The 13,937-nt window shown below is 32.6% G+C and overlaps 1 protein-coding gene across 2 annotated transcripts in view; it reads left to right on the forward strand.

The window, feature by feature from the left end:
• Nucleotides 1-13,937, forward strand: part of LOC149818385 (uncharacterized) — a 52,919-nt gene that overhangs the window by 29,129 nt on the left and 9,853 nt on the right. The gene's annotated exons all lie outside the window — the stretch shown is intronic.

Here is a 13,937-nt window from a genome sequence, read left to right on the forward strand (position 1 = left end):
TTTATCTTTGAAAAAATGAAATTATCCCCCTATGAAAAATTATTTGAAAGAACACTCGACTTCAATAGGTTGCGGATCTTTGATTGTAAGTGCTTTGTGTTTTTTCATAAAAGAGATAAATTGTTTCCAAAAGCCATTGAATGTGTATTCTTGGGTTATGGAGAAAACAAAAAGGGATATAGATGTTTTGATCCTAAAAACAATAAATTATATGTTTCTAAAGATATAACCTTTTTAGAAAATGAAAATGGTTTTGAGAAGACCAAAGACAACAATGAAGTTGTATATACGTTTTTATTTGATCTTTTACCACAAGAAGAGTTGAACTTTTATGATGATTCTTTGGGTGACGGAGGGGATAATCCCCTAAATGTCAATGAAAATGGTAATGAGAACATGGATGAAGAAATACATATAAATGATGATATTGTTGATAGACCTATACAAACTTATACCCGGCGTGATCAAAGAAATCCTCTAAAGTCTTTCGAAAAATATTCTCAAAATTTAACTTTAGAGGAAACCTCTCTTAGGAGATCCAATCGTATTTTCAATCCACCAAATAGATTTGTATCTTAGGACACATTAACACCAAAATAAAGGTTATGTTTAATTGCATTACATTCATTTCATGAACCATCTCATTATAATGAAGCAAAAATTCTTCTACAATAGGTTGAAGCTATGCATTTAAAACTTAGTGCTCTCGAAAAAGCTAAAACTTGGGAGATAACTTCATTACCCATAGGAAAGAATTCTATAGGATGTAGATGGGTTTTCAAAATGAAAACCAAGAGTCATAGGTCTTTAGAACTTTACAAAGTTAGACTAGTGGCAAAGGGATACTCTCAAGAGTATGATATTGACTATGAAAAAACATTCGCCCTGGTTGCTAGGATGACTAGTGTTAGGATCCTCATAGCCGTTGTATCTATTAAACAATGACCCATTTATCAACTGGATGTGAAAAATGCTTTTTTAAATGGTGAATTAAATGAAGAAGTTCACATGGATCCTCCGTTGGGGGTTTGCATTGGAAAAGGAAAAATTCTTAAACTTAAAAAAACCTTATATGGTTTGAAACAAGCTCCAAAAGCTTGGCATGATAAATTTAGTAATGTAATGACTCATCTGCATTTTCATTCATGTTATACTGACACTACTTTTTTTGTTAAAAGTACAAGTCAGTGACATTATTTAGGTTTCTTAAGATACTTCTTAGGTATTGAAGTTGCGTACTCTCTCAGTGGGTACATTCTTTCTCAAATGAAACTTGCTGCTGGCATTTGTACCAAGTCTAGTATTTCAGATGATAAGAAGATAGAAACCCTAGAAGTCATTAACGCCAATTTGAAGCTGAAAGATGGGACACTACTTGAAAATCCTACCCCTTACCGCCAACTTGTTGGGTCACTCAAATACTTATCCATCACTTGGCCTTACATAGCTTCCGTGAGTCAGTTTCAACATGCTCCTACCACTGTGCACATGAGTGTTGTCTTAAGAATTATTAGATATATCAAGAATATTATAACCAAAGGGGTTTTTCTTTCCTCATCCTCTTCATTTGATTTATATGCCTATACTGATGCTGATTCGGGTGAAAATCCCAATGATAGAGTCTCAACTACAGGGTTTTGTGTAATTTTAAGTGACTTTATGATTTCATGGAGATGTAAGAAGCACCACAAAGTATCTCTATCCTCAATGGAGATATAAGAAGCATGAAGCTTGTGTGGCTTTGAAGTCTTCTCGGTGATATGAGCATAGTCATCTCCACACCTTCGAAGATGTGCTGCGATAATAAAAGTACAATTTACATCGCAAGCAACCACACCTTCCATGAGCGTACTAAACATATTGAGATGAACTCTCACTATGTACGTGATAAATATCTGAGAGGAACTATTACTTTGTCGTATATCACATTAGAGTACCAATTGGCGAATTTCTTCACTAAAGCTCTTCCTGCTCCTCGTTTTAATTTTCTCCTTAACAAACTTTTGGTTATTTCTCCGTAAAGTTTGAGGAAAAGTGTTAATATATATATATATATACGTGTGTGTATATATATATATATACATGTTTTGTCTAGATTGCCTGATAGGGGTATTTTTGTCATTTCACATAGTTGCTTCTAGAAACAACTATTTTACTTAGTTAGATTTTAGTTTTGTTTAAATGTAATTTTTTATTTTTTGAATCACATCGGGGCCCCCGTCATAGAGTCGTTGGGGCCCCAATGGTTATAAATATGACCATTGGCTCCCAACGACTCTACGTGGGAGCTCACAATGGTCTCTCTTTTCCTCTTGGTGTTGTATAAATAGGGTTTGTCTCTCCTTGTTATTGTTAAGCATCTCAAGCTCTCTTCAATAAAGATTTTATATTCTTTACTTGTTTATGTTGCCTTTTTAAGGCTTTTGCATTGTCCTGTCGTGGACTTGTATTCTCCTTGTGCCATTGTGCTTGTCCATTATTGGACTTTGTTGATGCTTTTTTATCCTTGGGTTATATTTTCGCATACTTCAGAGCAATTGATAGCTTAAGACCAATTGTTCTATTCCATCTGATTTCAAAGGTACGATCTCCTTTCCTAAAATCATATACTTTGCATTTGATCATTTTTCCACTTTGATGCTATATTTTCGAAAGTAAAGTAGAGGAAAAGATAATGTCACAAGGTGGTGATGTTGATCTACAGCTCATGGAAATATGAAGAGACAAAATCTATGGGATTCATGGAGCCCAACGAGTGGTGCTGCTCACAAAATCTCTTTTTCTTTTTCTTCTCTCATCTATTCTTTCTTTTTTACACTCTTGTAAAAGATGAATGACAAATCAGCATCATACCCATGAAATTAAATGACACCAACTATGTAATGTGGGCTTCAATCATGAAGCACCACATTTAGGGAAAAAGGTTGTGGGGGTATAGTTGATGGTTTCGATTCGGAACCAAAACTAATTCTTACAAAAGTTGAGAATGACAAAGAAGTACCTCATACGGAAGAAGAGAAGAACAAGGCATTGGCAACCTATGAGAAAAAGTAGAAAGAATTGAGAATAGGTCTCGCCAAAATTATGTCATGTCTAAGTAATAGCGTTGACATAAAAAAAAATGCTCTAGTTTTGCTAAATTTGTTCATGCCGATAAAGCTTGGAAATATCTTAAAAATATGTATTCCCTCAAAGACATTGCACATGTGTGCAATTTACAAGACAAAGTCCAGACGATGACTCAAAATGACAAAACTATTAGAGAATAGTACAATGAGTTATCCAAACTTTGGGAGGAATTGGCTCTTCTTGAGCCAAAATGACATTGTTTCAAAGATATCGAGCTTCGCCAAAAGCAATTCGATATGGAACATTTTTATCAATTTTATAAGCGGTTTATCGGAATTTGAGTCGACTAAATCGACTTTTTTAAATTGTGGAAAAGTTTCCTCTATCATTGAAACTATAGAGGAACTAACTATGGAGGAAAACAAACTTAGGAAGAATACTCCAAAAACTGAAGATGACTCCATTCTAATTGTGTTTAGACCGGGTAACTATGTCCTCACTTATAGGCTTCGAGTTGTTGGACTAGGTCTAACGACTCTTAGGAAGAGCTCTTCCCACCTCACTCTCCTCTTGTATATATATGGGTGACCCCTTCTTTTGTATCTCAATGCTTTTTAAGCATCTCTTGTGAAGAAATAAATATTTATTATTTTAGTGTGTTGTTCTATTTTTACCTTTTTATGGGTTGTGCTTGAAGTGTCTCTAATAGACACTCTTTTGAAGGTTTCTCGGGATTTTGTAGAAGACCACCATTTTATTACATGGTATCAGAGCTTTGAAGATTCCTGCTTCGTTTTCCGTGCTCCCCTTGCAAGGTGTGTTTTATCCTCTTCTTCGTTACTCAAGTGATCGTTTAAGGAAAGGACTTTGGAGGAAGTTTGGCTACGAAATTTTGCGATTGTTCTCATTCTTCTCCTCTCTTATCTTTTTCTTCTCTCATCTATTCTTTCTTTTTTACGCCCTTGTAAAAGATGAATGACAATGATAATATCACCATCATACCCATGAAATTAAATGACACCAACTATGTAACGTGGACTTCAATCATGAAGCACCACATTTAGGGAAAAGGGTTGTGGGATATAGTTGATGGTTCCGATTCGGAACCAAAACTAGTTCTTGCAAAAGTTGAGAATGACAAAGAAGTACCTCTCACGGAAGGAGAGAAGAACAAGGCATTGGCAACCTATGAGAAAAAGTAGAAAGAATTGAGAATAGGTCATGCCAAAATGATGTCATGGCTAATTAATAGCGTTGACATCAAAAAATGCTCTAGTTTTGCTAAATTTGTTCATGCCGATAAAGCTTGGAAATATCTTAAAAATATGTATTTCCTCAAAGATATTGCACATGTGTGCAATTTCCAAGACAAAGTCCAGACGATGACTCAAAATGACAAAACTATTATAGAATATTACAATGAGTTATCCGAACTTTGGGAAGAGTTGGCTCTTCTTGAGCCAAAATGGCATTGTTTCGAAGATATCGAGCTTCGTCAAAAGCAATTCGATATGGAACATTTTTATCAATTTATAAGCGGTTTAAGATCGGAATTTGAGTCGACCAAATCGACTTTTCTAAATCGTGGAAAAGTTTCCTCTATCATTGAAACTATAGAGGAACTAACTATGGAGGAAAACAGGCTTAGGAAGAATATTCCAAAAACTGAAAATAAATCCATTCTAGCTGTGTTTAGACCGGGTAACTATGTCCGCACTTATAGGCTTCCTTACTTTGGTAGACAAGGTGGTGATTTTGACAAAAGAAAAGTCATTTGCTATCATTGTCATGAACCGGGGCACTATAGGCCTCAATGTCTTAAGCTCAAGAGAAGAGACTAAAAGAAGATTGCATCGGTCGTATCAGAATCAAATGATCAAGATGCACTGTTTTTTATGGCTGAATTGATGGAAATTCTTCAACCTCTTCTCAAGGGATCCTCCTCCTCAACTGAAGCCTCAACTGGAGCAGCTATTTCATCATTCTCTGATTTCGGTAACTTTCTTTGGCTCCTTGATTCTGGTGCTTCTTTTCGGTTGACCCCAAATGTCAATAACTTATCCGAATGTTTGAAAAGTAACTCAAGTGTGTCAAAAGTTTTCACAATTGATGGGACCTCTCTTGAAATATAAGGAATAGAAAATTTTGAAAAACTTCTTAAAACAAAGAAATTTTTTATCCCAGAAGTTAGATATATCCCTAAACCGAATTTCAATATCTTATTTGTTTCTCAAGTATCTGATTATGGGTGTAATATCTTCTTCTCTTCTCATGGTTGTTCGGTACAGGATCTTCAGTCAGGAAAGCTGATTGGGAAAGGCCATAGAGAATGAGGACTCTATTACATGGATTTTTTTGAATTGCCTAAGAATGCTTTCTGTTATAATATTCAGAAACTAGAGTTGGACTTATGGCACAAAAGACTTGGTCATTCTCATATGTCTAAAATCCAACATTTTTCAAGTTTAGGAAAATTTTGTAATTCTAAAAGTTTTATTTATAAAGACTGTATCCTTGGCAAATTGAAAAGATTACCATTTCAGGATACAACTTTTGTTTCCTCTAGACCACTTGAATTAATACATTCAGATGTTTGGTGTTCTGCACCAATTATTTCAAAAGGTGGATATGCATATTATGTTATTTTTATCAATGACTATTCTAGGCATACTTGGATTTACTTCCTTAAATACAAATCTTATGTTTTTTCACATTTTCAAACATTTCATAAAATGATTAAAAATAAATTTCAAAATGATATTTCCATTTTTTGCACTGATTTAGGGGGAGAATTTATGTTCAAAGAATTCAAAGACTATCTCAACTTACATGGCATTACACACCAAAGGTCTTGTCCATATACACCACAACAAAATGACCTAGCCGAATGTAAACATTGACACATTTGTTAATATATATATATATATATATGTATATACTTCATCAAGAACTCTCTTTTCTTTATTGTACATCCAAAAACCTGATAGGGCTATTTTGGTAATTTTTCTGTACCATTTTTTATTTTTAGGATTTTCTTTTAATTTTTTATTCTTTGTATTCTTTTTACTTTTTTCTTTTTATTACATCATGTAAAAGGACTGCATGGGGCCCCACCCATTTAGTCGTTGGGGCCCCAACGATCATTAATATGACCGTTGGGGCTCCCAACGACTAGAAGGGAGCCCCATGTGGTCCCTCTTCTTTTGGTTTTTCATCATCTATAAATAGAGGGCTCTCTCTCTTGTAACATATGGCTTTTCAAGCCCTCATTCAATAAAGTTTATATTTTTATGTGTTGCCTCTTTGAAGGCTTCTTGTGTTGTCCCTTAGTGGACTATTTCTATATTCTCCATCGTGGGTTTGGGTTTGTCCATTCATTGGACCGTGTGAATGTATTAAGCATTCTTGTTATACCTTTCCGCATACTTTCTTACATGGTATCAAAGCTCGGTTATAATCAAGCTAGTCCTTCGGTGCATCGAGAAGCGTGATATTCAAAAATTTGAAAAAGTGGTGAAGTGTTTGTTATCCCTTATCTCTCTTCCTTCTGCTTGGAATTACTTGGCATGCATTCTTACACTTTTCAAATATTTAGTCCATGCATTGTGCATGAGAAAAACTTGTTTTTTCTTTACCATTATATATATATATATATATATATATATATAGAGAGAGAGAGAGAGAGAGAGAGAGAGAGAGAGAGAGAGAGAGATGTAAACATATATACATATATTTTGCATGATTAAAATAAAAACGAAATGTATGTTTTTTTGAAAATTCTAAAATAGTATTTTAACCATCATTGAACTTGTTTTAAGGAAACTAGATATGTGTATTATGTTTGAATCTTGAACCTTTTATTTTTATTTTTCTTGAAGCTTTTTTGAAAAATAACTCTAATATATATATATATATATATATATATATATAAAAAACCATGAATTATTAATTTTAGATGTTTTCTTATCTTAATGATTTGATAACGATGTCTTATTTTATAAAATATAAACTTGTATTTCATATATATATATGTGATAATTGTCAAATACAATTTATATTTCATCCTTGATAGACATGCGTGTTCATGTTTAAAACTTTTTTGACTCATTACATGCTTAAAATGTAAAATTTTATATAAATCCTATCACTTGCATTTATTTGGTTGTAAACATGTCTTTTGTATAAGATATGTGGCCTTAATTATTGCATGCGTTTTTTCCCTCTATGAAAATATGTGCACATCCATAAAATGATATGTGGCCTTAATTATTTCTATATTTCTTTTATTTAACTCTCTTTAATGATATTAATTGTCTCATAATCATGTTGTGAGCAAAATCTAAATAGTATTTTTCGATATCATTTACATTATTCTAAGAATCATTGGATTCCTTGCATATGATATGCCTTATTGCATTTATCTCTTGATTGATGTACTCATGAACTTTTTTGAAGAATTGCTTATAATAAGCATGGTTCTTATTAAAACTTACTTTTCTGTGTGGGTTCATCCCACTTTAATGAGATATTTTAACCATCATTGAACTTGTTTTAAGGAAACTAGATATATGTATTATGTTTGAATCTTGAACCTTTTATTTTTCTTTTTCTTGAAGCCTTTTTGAAAAATAACTCTAATATATATATATATATATATATATATATATATATATATAAAACCATGAATTATTAATTTTAGATGTTTTCTTATCTTAATGATTTGATAATGATGTCTTATTTTATAAAATATAAACTTGTATTTCATATATATATATGTGATAATTGTCAAATACAATTTATATTTCATCCTTGATAGACATGCGTGTTCATGTTTAAAACTTTTTTGACTCATTACATGCTTAAAATGTAAAATTTTATATAAATCCTATCACTTGCATTTATTTGGTTGTAAACATGTCTTTTGTATAAGATATGTGGCCTTAATTATTGCATGCATTTTTTCCCTCTATGAGAATATGTGCACATCCATAAAATGATATGTGGCCTTAATTATTTCTATATTTCTTTTATTTAACTCTCTTTAATGATATTAATTGTCTCATAATCATGTTGTGAGCAAAATCTAAATAGTATTTTTCGATATCATTTACATTATTCTAAGAATCATTGGATTCCTTGCATATGATATGCCTTATTGCATTTATCTCTTGATTGATGTACTCATGAACTTTTTTGAAGAATTGCTTATAATAAGCATGGTTCTTATTAAAACCTACTTTTCTGTGTGGGTTCATCCCACTTTAATGAGATATATTTTTCTCTCTTGGTGTGTGCACTGTTTTGAGTATCTCGGTTCTTGTGAGTGTGTTGAATGAATCTTTGTGTTCATTGAGAAAGATCTCTTGTGAGCTTTTTTTTGAAATTCCGTTTGGGGTTCTTAAAATTGATTAGTTATGAAGTTTTATCCCACTTGAATGAAATTCATTCCTCTTTTATTTTTTGCTTTCTCTTTATTGTTCTTATGTGTGAACCCTAGTGGTTCGTGTGAGAAAGCCTTATATGTGAACCTATATGGTTCTTGTGAGAGATCATTTGTGAAGAATCTTCTTGTTTGTAAATTCTATCTTCTTACATTGCCAAAATTATCATAAGAAAAATTTTGGAACTTTATATGTTCCAATCGGTTCCTTTTATAAACTAGATCAAGTTAGATGTTTATAACTTGCTTATATTCACAATACTTATAATTACATGAGCATATAAGTTCAAGTTTTTCCATCTACCATTATTTGATTTGAAACCATGTCTTTTTATCAAATCGGTACTTTGCTTGAAAAATAACTTCCATAAATATTTGTTGCCTTCTTATGGCATTTGTATAGACCACCACAAACTTTATACAATGCATCAATCTTCTTGGACTTGTTATTATTGAATCAGATGTTTGTTGAGGTGAGTTATGTGCACCTTGTGTTATGTCATTTTAGATTGTCAACTTGTAGTTTGACTCTAAATGACATGTTATGTGATATCTGATTATGAGTGTGTCACTCGTTTGTTTTTTGCTATTGATTTTATTATGGATGCTCTTAATTATGTATACCTGTGATGGATGTCTAAGGTTTGAAACCATAGTGTTTCAAGGTTTATTGAAAAATTGATATCGTTCCTGTTAAATGTTTTTCATTACAAGCCTTCTTGCCTCAAGTGTCTTCTCTTCTTATGCCTCTTATCTAAGTGTCATCATATATAGACAAGAAATATTGTTCACACCTTTGTATGTGTTAGCCCATTGTTGGATTTGTTCTCTTGATCTAGTAGCTAAACACACTTATTTTGAGCATCATTATATGTAGACAAGGCTTATCGTTTCGCACCATTGCGTGTGATGTAAGCCCATGGTTGACTTTTGTGTCATTGTTCTAGTCGTTGATACACTCATTTCAAGTGTCATTTTATGTAGACAAGAGATGTGTAGTTACACCTTCGTGTGTGTTTTAGCCCATGGTTGACTTTATACTCTTGTTCTAGTAGCTGAACATACTTGATTTAGAGTATCATTATATGTAGACAAGAGATGTTTATTCACATTTTTATGTGTGATTTTAGCCCATGATTGACTTTTGTACTCTTGTTCTAGTCGTTGATACACTCATTTCAAGTATTATTATATGTAGACAAGAGGTGTTTTTACACACCTTTGCGTGTCTTTGACCTTTAGTGTCATTATACTTATGTTCTTGTTCTAGGAGCTTATACACTTGATTTATGAGTTTTGGAGGACAATAAGGTGATTGCTTGTAGTGGATGAACTATTGTTGAAATTTGCAAAATTTCATTCTTAATTTGTTTTTGATCTGCATATATCATATGAGATTTCCTTCTAAATGAATTTTTCCTTAATCCTTACTACTTGCAAAGAAAAACATTTTGTTGATAAAAGGATCATATCATTGATATGCATATTTGAAAACCAATTTTACATTTTGGCATTTACCCTATAGGGAATTCAGGTACCTTGCATATTAAGTGTTTATGGTTTTCGGCCACCTAGTGAGCTTTTGTATTTGCAAATATTTGAGTGAGAAATTCCTCAATGTGTAAGGTTATCTACTCAAATAACATTCATTCTTGACTCTTAGGTGGATGCCTTTATTATACTTAATTAAATCATGTTCTTGCATGACATTTGTTGGTATAGACTTTTTTCTCTCTAAGATGTGTGAGAAATCATTAACTCATCTTTTGTTGATAAAATATCTCCTTATTATTGATTTGTGTGTGTTAAACATGCTTTCTTTCGTGTGCTCTTATACACATTCTCTTGGGAGCAATTAGTTCTTGTGTGAACATTGTCTTTTTAAAGATATTTCTAATACATGAAACTTTTCTAAAAGAGTCTTGATTTTAATACAAATCTCATATTTTGTGTGTCTTCGTGCACTTGTGAGTGTTCTCCGTGTTCTTTTGTGCACACACTTCTTACTTTCAAGTATTGATAAATTCCTTTGTGAGTATTTTTTGTGCCTTTGTGCACATTTCTCTTTGTGGTATTTGTGCTCATAGTGCACATTATCTCTTTTTGAGGTATTTTCACATGACATACCTCTTTGTGGAGTTGGCATCTCTCTTATACATTGTCTCTTTGCAAGACATTTTCACATGTTTTCTCCTTTGTGTCTTGTGCCTGGGTGCATATATCTTTCTTTAAGAATATAATGAGTTTATCAAATTGTGTTTATGTTTGATTCTTAGAAGACCACTATTTCTTCTAAAGACATTTTGTATGTATAAGTAATTATCTTGTCTTAATGGATCGTGTTCTTTAAATAAGATAATTATGATTTTCTTAATGATATTTTCACATAGTGCTCAATTGAAATGCAAAGATATTTTTTACTTGGAGCTCTTTTGTTTGTTCTACTCATTAAAGACAGTTAAAAGCTGACATGTACAAAATACTTTCATGGGCTATAAAGACGACGACTTCCATTGAAGACTCTTGAAGACTTGAAATCCTTCCTTTGTATCTTCAAACTTTCGGTTATCCCCACGTAAAGTTTGAGGGGGAGTCTTAAAATATATATATATATATATATATATATATATATACTTCATCAAGAACTCTCTTTTCTTTATTGTACATCCAAAAACCTGATAGGGGTATTTAGATAATTTTCACGTACCATTTTTTATTTTTAGGATTTTCTTTTATTTTTTTTATTTCTTTTTATTTTTTTATTTTTTTATTTTTATTATATCATGTAAAAGGACTCCATGGGGCCCCACTCATCTAGTCGTTGGGGCCCCAACGATTAGAAGGGAGCCCCATGTGGTCCCTCTTCTTTTGTTTTTTCATCCTTTATAAAGTTTATATTTTATACGTGTTGCCTCTTTGAAGGCTTCTTGTGTTGTCCTTTAGTGGACTATTTCTATATTCCTCATTGTGGGTTTGAGTTTGTCCATTCATTGGACTGTGTGAATGCATTAAGCATTCTTGTTATACCTTTCCGCATACTTTCTTACAACATCATGGAAACTACTAGGACCTTACTAATAGCAAATCAAGTTGCCCTAATTGCTACCTATCTTATTAATCAAATGTCATCTTCATCTTTGAAAAACATAACTCCAATAAAAAAACTTGTCAATTTATCTCCTGATTATTTTAGATTAAGAGTCTTTGGATGTAAGTGTTTTGTTTTCACCAACAAGAATGACAAACTCTCTTTCCGTGCGATTCCTTGTGCCTTCTTAGGATTTGCCGATAATAAAAAAGGCTATTGGTGTTTTGATTTCCAAAATGAAAAATTATATGTATCAAGAAACATATCTTTCTTAGAGAAAAAAAGTTTTTTTTGAATTCAAAAAACCCAAAGAAGTCACTTAATATTCTTTTTTAATAGATTTAACTTCAAAGTCCAATGAATGAGATCTTGAATGTGACTTTGACAATGATCAAAGTCTTATTGTTGTTGAACACAATGATGATACTGAATAGCAACCCATAGGGACGTTAGTATACAATATTCAAGACGTAGAGGTTCAAATCTTTCATGTGCCATGAAAACAGAATTGGACGCACTATAAAAAGGCTAACACTTGGACCATTCAAGATATTCCTCCAGGTAAGAAACCTATAGGCTTTCGATGGGTCTACAAAGTCAAAATCAAGAGTTATAAAACCCTTGAAAGGTATAAAACCCGATTAGTGGCCAAAAGGTATGCTCAAGAATATGTCATTAATTATGAAGAAACTTTTGCCCCAATTGCTCATATGAGCACTGTAAGAACATTAATATCTTTGCTTCCGTTAGAAACTGATCCATATTTCAAATGGATGTCAAAAATGCTTTTCTCAATGAAAATCTAGTTGAAGAAGTGTACATGGAAGCCCCACCTGGTATTAGTATCCCTAATGGTAAAACTATTCGTTTAGAAAAAGCTCTTTATGGTCTTAAATAGACACGAAAACCCTGGTATGATAGATTTAGTCATGTTATGATTGATATTGGTTTTCGATCTTTTTTGACTGACACTGCTTTGTTTATTAAGAATTCGGATGTAGGAATTATTATTCTTTTTCTCTATATGGATGACATGATCATCACCGGAGCGACAAACAGAGAGTTGAAAACATTAAAAAGCTTCTTAAAACTCATTTTGAAATGATTGATTTAGGTTTATTTAGATATTTCTTAGGAATTAAAGTTACTTATTCCCCTCAGGGTATTTGATATCTCAATCTAAATTTGCTTTTGCTATTGTTTTCAGGCCTATACTTACACATGATAAGAAAGTGGACACTCCAGAAGTTGTCAACGTTAAAATGCGAATTGATGATGGAGAACCTCTACATGATCCCACTCCTTACAGACAACTTATCAGTGCACTTTCCTATCTTTCTATTACTAGACCAGACATAGCACACGCTGTACACATAGCTAGTTAGTTTTAGCTTTCACCTCTGTTTACATGGGAGCCGTTTTACGTATTATTAAATATATAAAGTCTTCTCTTTCACGAGGCCTATTCTTGTCTGCTTCATCTTCATTAGATTTAATTGTCTATACTGATGATGACTGGGGATGTGATCCTAATAATCGACACTCAATCATTGATTTTTGTGTTTTCTTAGGTAAATTCTTAATTTCGTGGCGGTGCAAATCTCTCGTCCACTGAAGCTGAATACCGAGTCATGACAACCATGACCATGAAAATAGTTTGGCTCAGACGTCTGCTTGCTGACATTGAAGCTGAAACGACACAAGCTTCACAAATGTGTTGTGACAACAAGAGTGCGATCTATATTGCAAGCAACAAAACATTTCATGAATGCACTAAACATATTGAGACGGGCTCTCACTATGTCAGGGAGGAATATCTACATGGGACCATTGATCTGTCATATATTACATCAAAGTATCAATTACTAGACTTCTTCACCAAACCTCTCGTTGCTCCCAGATTTCACTTTCTCTTAAATAAACTTTTGCTCATTGTACTGTAAGTTTGAGGAGTGTTAAAATGTAATACATATATAAAATATATATTAATAAAATAACATATAAATATATTTTTTATTTATTTTCTTCTTTTTGTTTTCTAGTTCATTTTGAACTAGTTGGTCAAGATCTAGTTAGATCTTGACCATTTTTATAGTCATTGGACCTAGTCCAACGGTTACAAATCGAGCATCTCTTGTGAAGTATATATGGGTGACCCCCCTCCTTTGTATCTCAATGCTTTTTAAGCATCTCTTGTGAAGAAATAAATATATATTATTTTAGTGTTCTTTCATTTTTACCCTTTTATGGGTTGTGCTTGAGGTGTCTCCAATAGACACTCTTTTGAAGGTTCATCGTGTTTTTGTGGAAGACCACCATTTCATTACAGGTTTCTGTCCT

The sequence above is a fragment of the Nuphar pumila genome, chromosome 13 (assembly GCF_984573655.1).
Source record: "Nuphar pumila chromosome 13, dmNupPumi1.hap1.1, whole genome shotgun sequence".
Taxonomy (NCBI): Eukaryota; Viridiplantae; Streptophyta; class Magnoliopsida; order Nymphaeales; family Nymphaeaceae; genus Nuphar; species Nuphar pumila.